The sequence below is a fragment of the Sorex araneus genome, chromosome X, assembly GCF_027595985.1.
Source record: "Sorex araneus isolate mSorAra2 chromosome X, mSorAra2.pri, whole genome shotgun sequence".
Taxonomy (NCBI): Eukaryota; Metazoa; Chordata; class Mammalia; order Eulipotyphla; family Soricidae; genus Sorex; species Sorex araneus.
This window is the reverse complement of record NC_073313.1, coordinates 367,312,226-367,321,646: the sequence shown is the minus strand read 5'-3', so window position 1 is coordinate 367,321,646 and position 9,421 is coordinate 367,312,226. Positions and strand designations below refer to the sequence as shown.

Here is a 9,421-nt window from a genome sequence, read left to right as displayed (position 1 = left end):
GAACGCAGCCGGCCTGGGTTCGATTCCTCTGCCCCTCCCGGAGAGCCTGGCAAGCTACTGAGAGTATCTTGCCGCACAGCAGAGCCTGGCAAGTTACCCATGGCATATCCGATATGCCAAAAACAGTAACAAGTCTTACATGGAGACATTACTGGTGCCCACTTGAGAAAATCAATGAGCAAGGGATGACAGTGACAGTGACAATGTAGGAGTACTGCTATTTATTCAGCTGTTGATTAAGCTGATTGACTTGGGCATGAACTCCACATTACTTTTTTTTTATTTTATTCTGAATGTTAATTTTATTTTACTATTTTTTTATTATTATTTCTCCCCTTATTTTGATTTACTGTGAGATACAGTTACAAAGCTTTCGTGTTTGAGCTTTGGTCATGCAATCATCAAACACCCACCCCTTCACCAGTGCACATTTTCCACCACCAAAATCCTCAGTATTCCTCCCCCCACCCCTATTCCAACCCTTCCCCTGCCTGTGTGGCCCACAATTTCCCCCATACTCTCTCTCTACTTTGATTATATTTGATATTTCAACACCAGTCTCACCACCACTCAAACCTGCCAAAAAGCAATGCTAGACGATTTGTTTTGTATTGCTTGTTATGGATAGAATATAATGTCCAGGAAATTCTGTGACTCTCTCTTCTGGGAGCTTTAGTTTATAGTCTCTGGGTCTTGGCCATTGATGAGATTCCATGGCGCCAGGGGCAATTGTGGATGTGACTGCCAAGCTTCTGGAAAACTGGGGACCTGGGGGGAGGAGGGAGGAGGTCCAGTCCCAATACAAGTGGGCTTGGAGATCTCAGTCACGGGTTCCCACGTACCTGGGTTTTCCTGCCGGTCTGCTCTCTGGTGAGGTTCATCCTGTTTTGGGTGAGGCTTGTGCCCTCTTGGGTGAGGCTCATCCAAGCATGTGGAAAGTGGCTTTGCACATGGTGGCAGTTGGGTTCTGGAGGTTTTCGGCTGCTGGGGTTCTTCTTGGGGCAGGGAGGGAAACTCAACCCGCCCCCATTCGAGGTGCCCCAGTGAAGACAGCCTGGCGTGGGATCAGGGCATTCTGTGGCTCTCTCTTCTGGGCGTTTTAGTTTATAGTCACTGGGTCTTGGCCATTGATGAGATTACATGGTGCCAGGGGCAGTTTGTGTGACTGCCAAGGTACCGGAAAACTGGGGACTTTGGGGGAGGAGGCCAGTCCTGATCCAAGCGAGTCTGGAGATCTCAGTCATGGGTTCCCGCCTACCGCTATGCAACAGGCCCTAACTGCATCTTTTGATCTCTTTTGAGATTTATGGGTCTCTGAAATAAGGCCAATAAATGAGCTTATATAGCTGAGCCAGAGGTGGTTTGTGGGTGTGTCTCCCACACACCTAACTTTTGGCCTTTTAATTTTTTGGTAAACTTGGCCCCAAGTTGTTGGGGTCTGTCCAATGGCACAGCAGCGATTTTGGGGTATCTGGAAGTCTGAAGGCACCATCAGCTGCTGATGCACTCGCCCCACAGGTACAGGTTGACCTGCTGGTGGCACCATAACTCCCCTTGATTAATTTTTTTAAAGTTTTAAAATAAATAATACTGCAGGGCTAGAAAAATAGAGTTGGGACTAAAGTCTGCATGCAGTCCGATCCCTGCCACCACATTGTCTCCCAGACAGGAGCAACCCCTGAGCACAGAACATCACTGGGCGTCGCACCCCACGCCCACCTCCAAAATCAAACCAGAAGGCATTGCAGGGCCCATGAGGTAGCTTAGCAGATTGGACATATGTTTGTGGGTTTTGTAGGTTTTGGGTTTTCTTTTTTCTTTTTTTTTTTTTTGGCTTTTTGGGTCACACCCTGTGAAGCTCAGGGGTTATTCTGGCTCTGCACTCAGGAGTTATTTCCTGGCAGTGCTGGGGGACCCAGGTCGGCAGTGTGCAAGGTAAATGCTCTCCCCGCTGTGCTGTCGCTCCAGCCCCAGAGTATATGGTCTGTGAACCATGTTGAAAGCCCTGGGACAGTGGCCCATCCCTGGCACCCTGAGCAATGCTCACTGTGGTCCAAACCCCAGAGGGTACAAAAGGTACCGTCGGATGTTACCAAACATGGCTTTGCCAATAACTTCCTGAGCCGCTGACCTGATAGCAGCAGGCCAGCAATTCTCCAGCTGTTCATGGTACAGGCCTTCAGAGAGAGGAAAGGGAGTGTGACTTTCTCCCTCCTTCGCCATTAACCTGGGAGGGCCACGCCCGAGAGCGTGTGACACAGGGAGCTCCCGCTCCCGGGCCTCGGTTGGAGGAGGCAGACGCAGCGGGAAGGGCCTTATTTCTGCGGAGAAGTGTCCGCAGCTTGTTTTGGCTGCAAGACAGAGCCTGTCCTTGAACCAAGCACTTTTGGTGCCAGAGCCCTCTGCCCCGAGCAAGCCTTGCAGCCTGGAGGGTGGGGGCGAGTGGGACGGGGAGGGAGGGCCGGGTCCACGGCTCTGCTCTGGCGCAGGTTGCTGGGGTTTCTATTACCCACCACGAGCCCAGGGGCCTGCGAGGGTCCTGAAGGCGGGGCTGGAGGAAGGATGCCTTTAGTTCTGCTCGTTTCGTGACACGGCAGTGGCTCTTCTCTTGTGGCTGCTGCACCCACGTGCCACAGAGCAGAAGGTTGAAGACACACAGATTCACGGGGGGCGGCCCCCAAAGCAAACCAAAATAAAACGTAATTTTTAGGCTTCATTTAGCATTCTGGAGACCTCACGTCCAAACTCTGTTTCTCTGGGCAACCAGGCAGGTGGCAGCTGTAGGAAACGCCACCAGGTAGGGGAGGAGAAACTCAACACCCGCCCCCCCCCCTTATGGCTTCTCCAAACCTCCTTGGCCATGGGCACAAAGCCCAACACTTGCCTGTTATTTTGTTTAGTTTTTTTTTTTTCTTTCAGAAAAACCTTGAAATTTGTTAGGTTTCTGGTGCCGGAGTGATAGTACAGCGAGGAGGGCATTTGTCTTGCATACTGCTCACCCAGGTTTGATCCCCGGCATCCCATGTGGTCCCCCAGGCACCTTCAGGAATGATTCCTATGTGCAGAGCCAAGAGTAACCCTGGAGCATCACCAGGTTCAGCCCCCAAAACAAAACAAAACAAAACAAAGCAAAACAAAACAAAATGTTTACGTTTCATGATTCTCAATACTGTTAATGATAGGGTTTCATGCATGCGATGTTCAAACACCGTGCCCGGCACCAACGTCCCAGTCCTATAAAAAATTTCTCTCTCTATCTCTGTGTCTCTGTCTGTCTGTCTGTCTGTCTGTCTCTCTCTCTCTCTCTCTGTGTGTTTTGGGCCACATGTCGTGGCAGTGCTCAGGGCTTCCTTTTAACCCTACACTCAGGATCACTGCTGGTGGGCTCAGGGGACCATATGTGGTGCTGGAGGTCGAACCCAGGCCCTCTGCATTGCTTTTCTATTTGTTTTGCATAGCTTCCCTGTTTTATAGAAGACCACTGACTGCATTTAGGACCACCCACATCCCTAATGTGTTAGCCCCCATCTCAAGAAATGTGATTTAGCCAGCTGCAAAAATGAGCAAATCCAGCTTCTGGGAAGAGGACCGATGGAGGCAGGTGGTCCTATTCTACCCCATTTCTATATTTTGCTTTTCTATTCTATATTACATCACTTGTTACTCCAAAAAGAGAAGTATTATTAAAATTTAGACTACATAGGTTGGTGAAAGAAGAAAACTTAAACTGACCCATAGTTTCTCTTCCTTTCCCCCAGAACTGAGCACTGTTTTAGTACCCATGGTTTACTGAAAATCTCTGTGCACATAAATTTACATAAAGTTTGTTGTAGTTGTTTTTTGGGCCATACCCCTCTGGCTTTGTCCCCAGGCATCACTTCTGGCAGTGCTCAGGAGTCCACGTGTGGTTCTGAGGATCGAGTCCATGCTGGCTTCATGCAGGGCAAGTGACTTTTTCGCTGTACTATATCTCTGTGGCTGTCATGAAAATATTTTGCATCAGAGGTTGGAGATGTGTCCCATGGTAGAGCACTTGCCATGCCTGTGTGAAACCCTGGGTTACACCCAGGTCTCCTTTGAGTACCATGCTGGGAGTGGTGCCACATACCACAGACGTGTCCCTTACAAACAAATGATGAGTGGACAGTGATACAATGTATACACGATGGAATACTACGCAGCTGCAAAAAGGACAAAACCATGCAATTCCCTGCAACTTAGATGAAACCACAGGATCACGTGTTAAGCAGAGTAAGTTAAAGAAGGACAAATCCTGGCTGCTCTCACTTACCTGTGATATACAGAGTAACAGGATGTGGGGGTGCTAAGTGTCAAAGTGGGGGTACCTAGACCACCCTGCACCCTAGAGTACTGGAAAAAAGACAGACCAGGAAAGAAATTGAAGGGCGAGTGCTCGCTTCGGCAGCACATATACTAAAATTGGAACGATACAGAGAAGATTAGCATGGCCCCTGCGCAAGGATGACACGCAAATTCGTGAAGCGTTCCATATTTTTTTATTAGTTATACAGGCGGGGGGGGCTTAGGGTGGGGGGCTAGGGGCGTGGGGGGGTTAGGGGTGTGAGGGGGCGGGGTGGAGCTATACTGGGATTCTTGGTGGTGGAATATGAGCACTGGTGAAGGGATGGGTATTCGAGCATTGTATAACTGAGATTTAAACCTGAAAACTTTGTAACTTTCCACATGGTGACTCAATAAAAAATTTAAAAAAAAAAGAAATTGAAGGGCGGGTAAAAATAAGAGGGGACAGGAGGTGACAGGGCTGGGGCAGGGGCCTTGGTCCCGTCAGTGACATAGCGGCACGGTACATCTGAATGTCTGATGCCCAGAACCAGCACAACTAAAGCAGGAGGCCCAGACAACCACCAAAATTAGCAAGGTGCCTGTCATGGGGGAGGGCGGGGGCTGGGAAGGAGCTGGGGACAGGGTGGAGGGGAGCTGACACTGGTGGTGGGTTGGTGACAGAACGCACTCCTGACTTTGTAAGTCATAAAAACTAATCTTAAACCCCAATTTTATTTTAATATCCAGTTAGTTCACAGCCCTGGGTCTACCTCCAGCGACCCCCACACCCCTCGGCACCCCCAGACACACACACACACACACACACACACACACACACACACACACACGATGGGAAGCTCTGTCATGGCCAGAGAATGGCAGAGCGGAGGCGGCCGTGCAGGGGAAACTCTGACCCCGCCACGTCTGCAGAAGGCTCGTGGGAAAACGGTCCCTCTGGAGGAAGAAGTTGCCTGAGGTGCACAGTCCTGCGGGTCTGCGCAAAACCAGAGGAAAGAGAATCTGCACGTCACCCTGGGGAGGGCCAGAATGTCCTTCTCAGTTCCGCAGCTGAGCGTAAACTGGCTTCCGGGGCCCAGTGACCACAAGCACTGAGCACCGAGTAAGGGAATGAGCGACGGGCCTGGGACTCTGTGTTCCGAGGATGCCCGTGCGAGGTCCGCCGTGACCCACCGGGCCTGTGGCCCCGCACTCCGAGGCCCCGGGAACTGACAGTGCTTATTTCTAGGACGTTGGCTAGAACCCAAGCCCACGGGTAAGCCTGACCTTGGTGGCCGCAGAGACGCGCTTCTCTTTCCTCTGTGAGCAGGGTCTGGTGTGTCCGCACACTGGGAAATGGCTGTGGGGCTGAGCCCGAGGCCAGGAGGTGGATATGCCCACGGGCGGGTGGGTGAAGGAACGTGCCAGGCCGCGGGGGGAAAGAGCGGGCAGAGAACTGTACGACAAGGGTGGAGGGAAGCGGCCAAACAGGAGGCTGGGGTGCTGAAAGGCGGAAAAAGCGTGAGACCCCATAAGCCACAGTGCCAGACATTTCTATTAATCAAAGGGAAAGTGTCTGTCATAGAGTCAGGCTGGAAGGGAACCTGGGGACACTGTTGGCATGAAGTGCCAGAACAACATATGCCTGGAACCCAACTATGACTAAAGAAACGTCTTTTTTTTTAAAGAAAGAAATGTGCTTATCCGACCCAACTGTCTTTTTCCATTCTCTCCCTCTCCTTCACCTCCCTTCCCCTGTCTCCATCATAAAAATCAATGCTCTTGGGGTCAGCGGGTAGAGTGCTTACTTTGCACACAGCCAGGCCGGGTTCAGTCCCCAGCATCCCGTATGGTTCCCTGAGCCGGCCAGGAGTGAGTCCCACGTGCAGAGCCAGGAGAAGTCCTGAGCACCACTGGGAGGACCCCAAACAAGATAAACCAAAAAAAATCAATGCACTAAAAAAATCAATAACCCACATCCTGTTACTCTGTATATCACAGGTAAGTGGCTTGGCTGGTGGATTACCTGCAGGCCCCCATGGGCACCCCACCCCTAGGTAGTGCTCCCTGAGCACTGAGGCGGGGCCAGAGAGATAGTATAATTGCAGGGTGCTGGCCTTGCTCGCGACCCTCTAGGTTCGAGCCCCAGCGCTGCACACGGGTACCCGATCCCCGCCAGGAGGGCTCCTGGGCAGAACCAGGAGTGAGACCCGAGCACCACTGGGTATGGCCCCCAAACGAAACACAGTGAACGCCGTGAAATGCCTCAACATACTTTGCTTCCTTTAAGTAAGAGAATAAACCGTAAGCGTGATGATGGTGTACAACATCCCATAATGTCAGGCCTAGCTAGGATGTAAACGTCCTTTTTCTGTTACTGTTACTTTAACTGACTATACTCCCCGGTGTATAACTGACTTTGATACTGTTTCTGTTGACTAAGTTAATTTGCATATTCTGCCTATATGGCTGAATATCATTGGTTAGTTCATAGACCTAGTTAATAAAAGGGGGCCGAACAGGCTGCTCTCCAGCAGGCCACAACACAAAAACCTTCAGAGACAGTTATGTGACTCTCCCAAAAAATGTATATTTCTTTCCCAAGTATGTCTTAAATGCCTCGGAATGTCAAGTTAAATCTTACTGCAACATTGTTGCAACACCGTGAGGAAGTAGAAGTTATCTGTCATTTCTTCATCAGATCCTGCTCTCGTTCTTAAGTCTCAAGGTTGCAGACTTTGCCTCTGACCCCTTTCATCTCCTGCTGCCTTGCCTTGTTGCAATGGTGGGTTACACACACTTGAGGTGGTGCTCACTGCAGCACAGTCTTTCAGGGTTTTTTTTTTTTTTTGGAGGGCGGGGTTTCCCAAGCCGTGCTTTGTTGTTTTTTGTTTTGTTTTGTTTTATGTTTTGTTTTGGTTTTTTTTGCTTTTTGGGTCACACAGGGGTTATCCCCAGCTCTGCACTCAGGACTTACTCCTGGCGGTGCTTGGGGGACCATATGGGATGCCAACAATCGAACCCGGGTTGGCCGCATGCAAGGCAGAAGCCCTACCTGCTGTACTATCGCTCCTGCCCCACAAGCAGTGCTTAAGGGAGCCGGGGGCCACTCCTGCTCACTCTCGGCCCCCCAAGCCTGACCGTTCAATCTAGGGCCTGCGCATGGTGCTTTTCAGGCTCTGTGCTCTGGGGGCGCACGGGGGCCACACTCAGTGATGCTCAGGGGACCAGGTGGTGGCAGGATGGAGCTAGGGTTGCCCACAGACAGGGCATGCCCTGACCCTCTGTGTGACGCCCCTCCCCCCCAGCCTCCAGTGCCCAGGCTCCTCATTGCCATGCGTGTGCTCTGGCTGCAGTGCTCACTGGACTTTGCAGGGCTCACATGTGTTCACTGGCAGTCACACCACATAGTTGTGGTGCTCACACATGTTGGTGGGAACACTCCCCAGGCTCAGACTCTGGGCCCTAGTGCTCAACCAATAGGCATCGCAGCCCATGTGCAGTGACTCAGCTCTGTGGAGCTGTGTGCCCCAGGGCTCTTGCTGGGCTGCAGTTCTGGGGCACCTAGAGAGCAGAACTACCAGGAACTAGGCTTGGCGCCGCTGGGCAGCACCAGGACCAAAGTCCCGGCCTCTGTGAACCGGCCACCCCTCAGCCCAGACCATCGTCCCTATGTTGGGGTCGTCCGTGTGGGTCAGGGAGAGAATGTGCCTTTGCAGTATAATCCTGTGGCCCGGGACAGGACTCAGATCCCCCCACAGAGTGGCGGAAGTTTCACGTTCTTCCCACTTGCTGCCCCCACGCTCTGGCACCCTTGCCCTGGCTGAGGAGTGTCCAACCGGACTGTGACGCCGCGTTCCGAGGATGGCCTCTCACGTGGAGGGGAACAAGCCCTGAGCGAGGGTGTGCCCGTGTGGAGCCGAGCCTGGACCCCGAAGATGCTGGTTTTTGCGGTGGGATTTGCCTCCTGGGCACAGAGGTCAACCTGCCCTGCCCGTCTCCCTCCTGCCCCCGTGGGCGGCTGTTTCCATTGCTCTCGAAAGCAGAGGGTTCTTTTGATCGACAGAAGAAGGGAAAAGACAACATGAGAGAAAAGACTTGGAAAATGCCTTCGGCCCATTCGGGAGGATGCCTATTTGATCCCTAGGACTGTCCAGTGAGATTTGCCGAAGTCCAGAGCTGACAAGATCTGGGGCCTAGTTCTTATGGAACAATAAGCTCCCCTGAATAGTCAAAGCATCCTCGGGAGAAAGAAGATGGAGGCATCACTTTCTCCAACTTCAAATTGTCTTCAAGTGGTGGTAATTCAAACAAAGCGGTACTAAAGTAAGGACAGACCCAGAGATTGATGGAATAGAATTGAAAATCCAGAGACCGGGCCAGAAACGGAGAACACAAGGGGAGCATTTGCCTTGTACACAGCCAACTCAGATCCAATCCCCAGCATCCCATATGATCTTTTAAGCAGGAGTAATTTTTTTTTCCCTTTTGGCTTTTTGAGTCACACCTGGCAATGCTCAGGGACTGTATGGGATGCTGGAGATCAAACCTGGGTCAGCCACATGCAAAGCAAATGCCCTACCCGCTGTAGTATCCCCTGGTCCCCCAGGAGTAATTCTTGAGTGCAGACTCAGGAGTAACCCCTGAGTATCCCCGGGTGTGGCCAAAAAATTTAAAAGAAGATAAAAGAAAAGAAAATTCAGAGACAAACCTTCAGGTATATGGTCAATTAATCTCTGATAAAGGAGCAAAAAATATAAAGTAGAGCAAGCAATATCTCCTCAACAAGTGGTGTTAGAAAAACTGGTTGACTGCATGCAAAAAATTTTTTTAAATTATAAAAACTTTCATAAATCTAATGCCATGCACAATAGTCAAATTAAGTTGGATTAAAGACCTTGATATCAGACCTGAATCCATAGGGTACAAAGAGAAGAACATAGCAAAACTTTCTATAACACTGAAGCTAGAGATATCTTTAAGGATGAAGTACCACTAAACAAATAGAATTAAAGATAAACAAATGGGGGCTGGAGTAATAGCACAGCAGGTAGGGCATTTGCCTTGCATGTGGCCAACTCGGGTTTGATTCCCAGCATCCCATATGGTCCCCCAAGCA

At 50.8% G+C, this 9,421-nt stretch overlaps 1 non-coding gene across 1 annotated transcript; it reads left to right on the top strand.

The window, feature by feature from the left end:
- The first annotated feature begins 4,410 nt into the window (after positions 1–4,410).
- On the top strand, positions 4,411–4,517 carry LOC129400374 (U6 spliceosomal RNA). Its single transcript, XR_008627617.1, has one exon. It is a non-coding gene; the product is annotated as a U6 spliceosomal RNA (small nuclear RNA).
- The last annotated feature ends 4,904 nt before the right edge of the window (positions 4,518–9,421 follow it).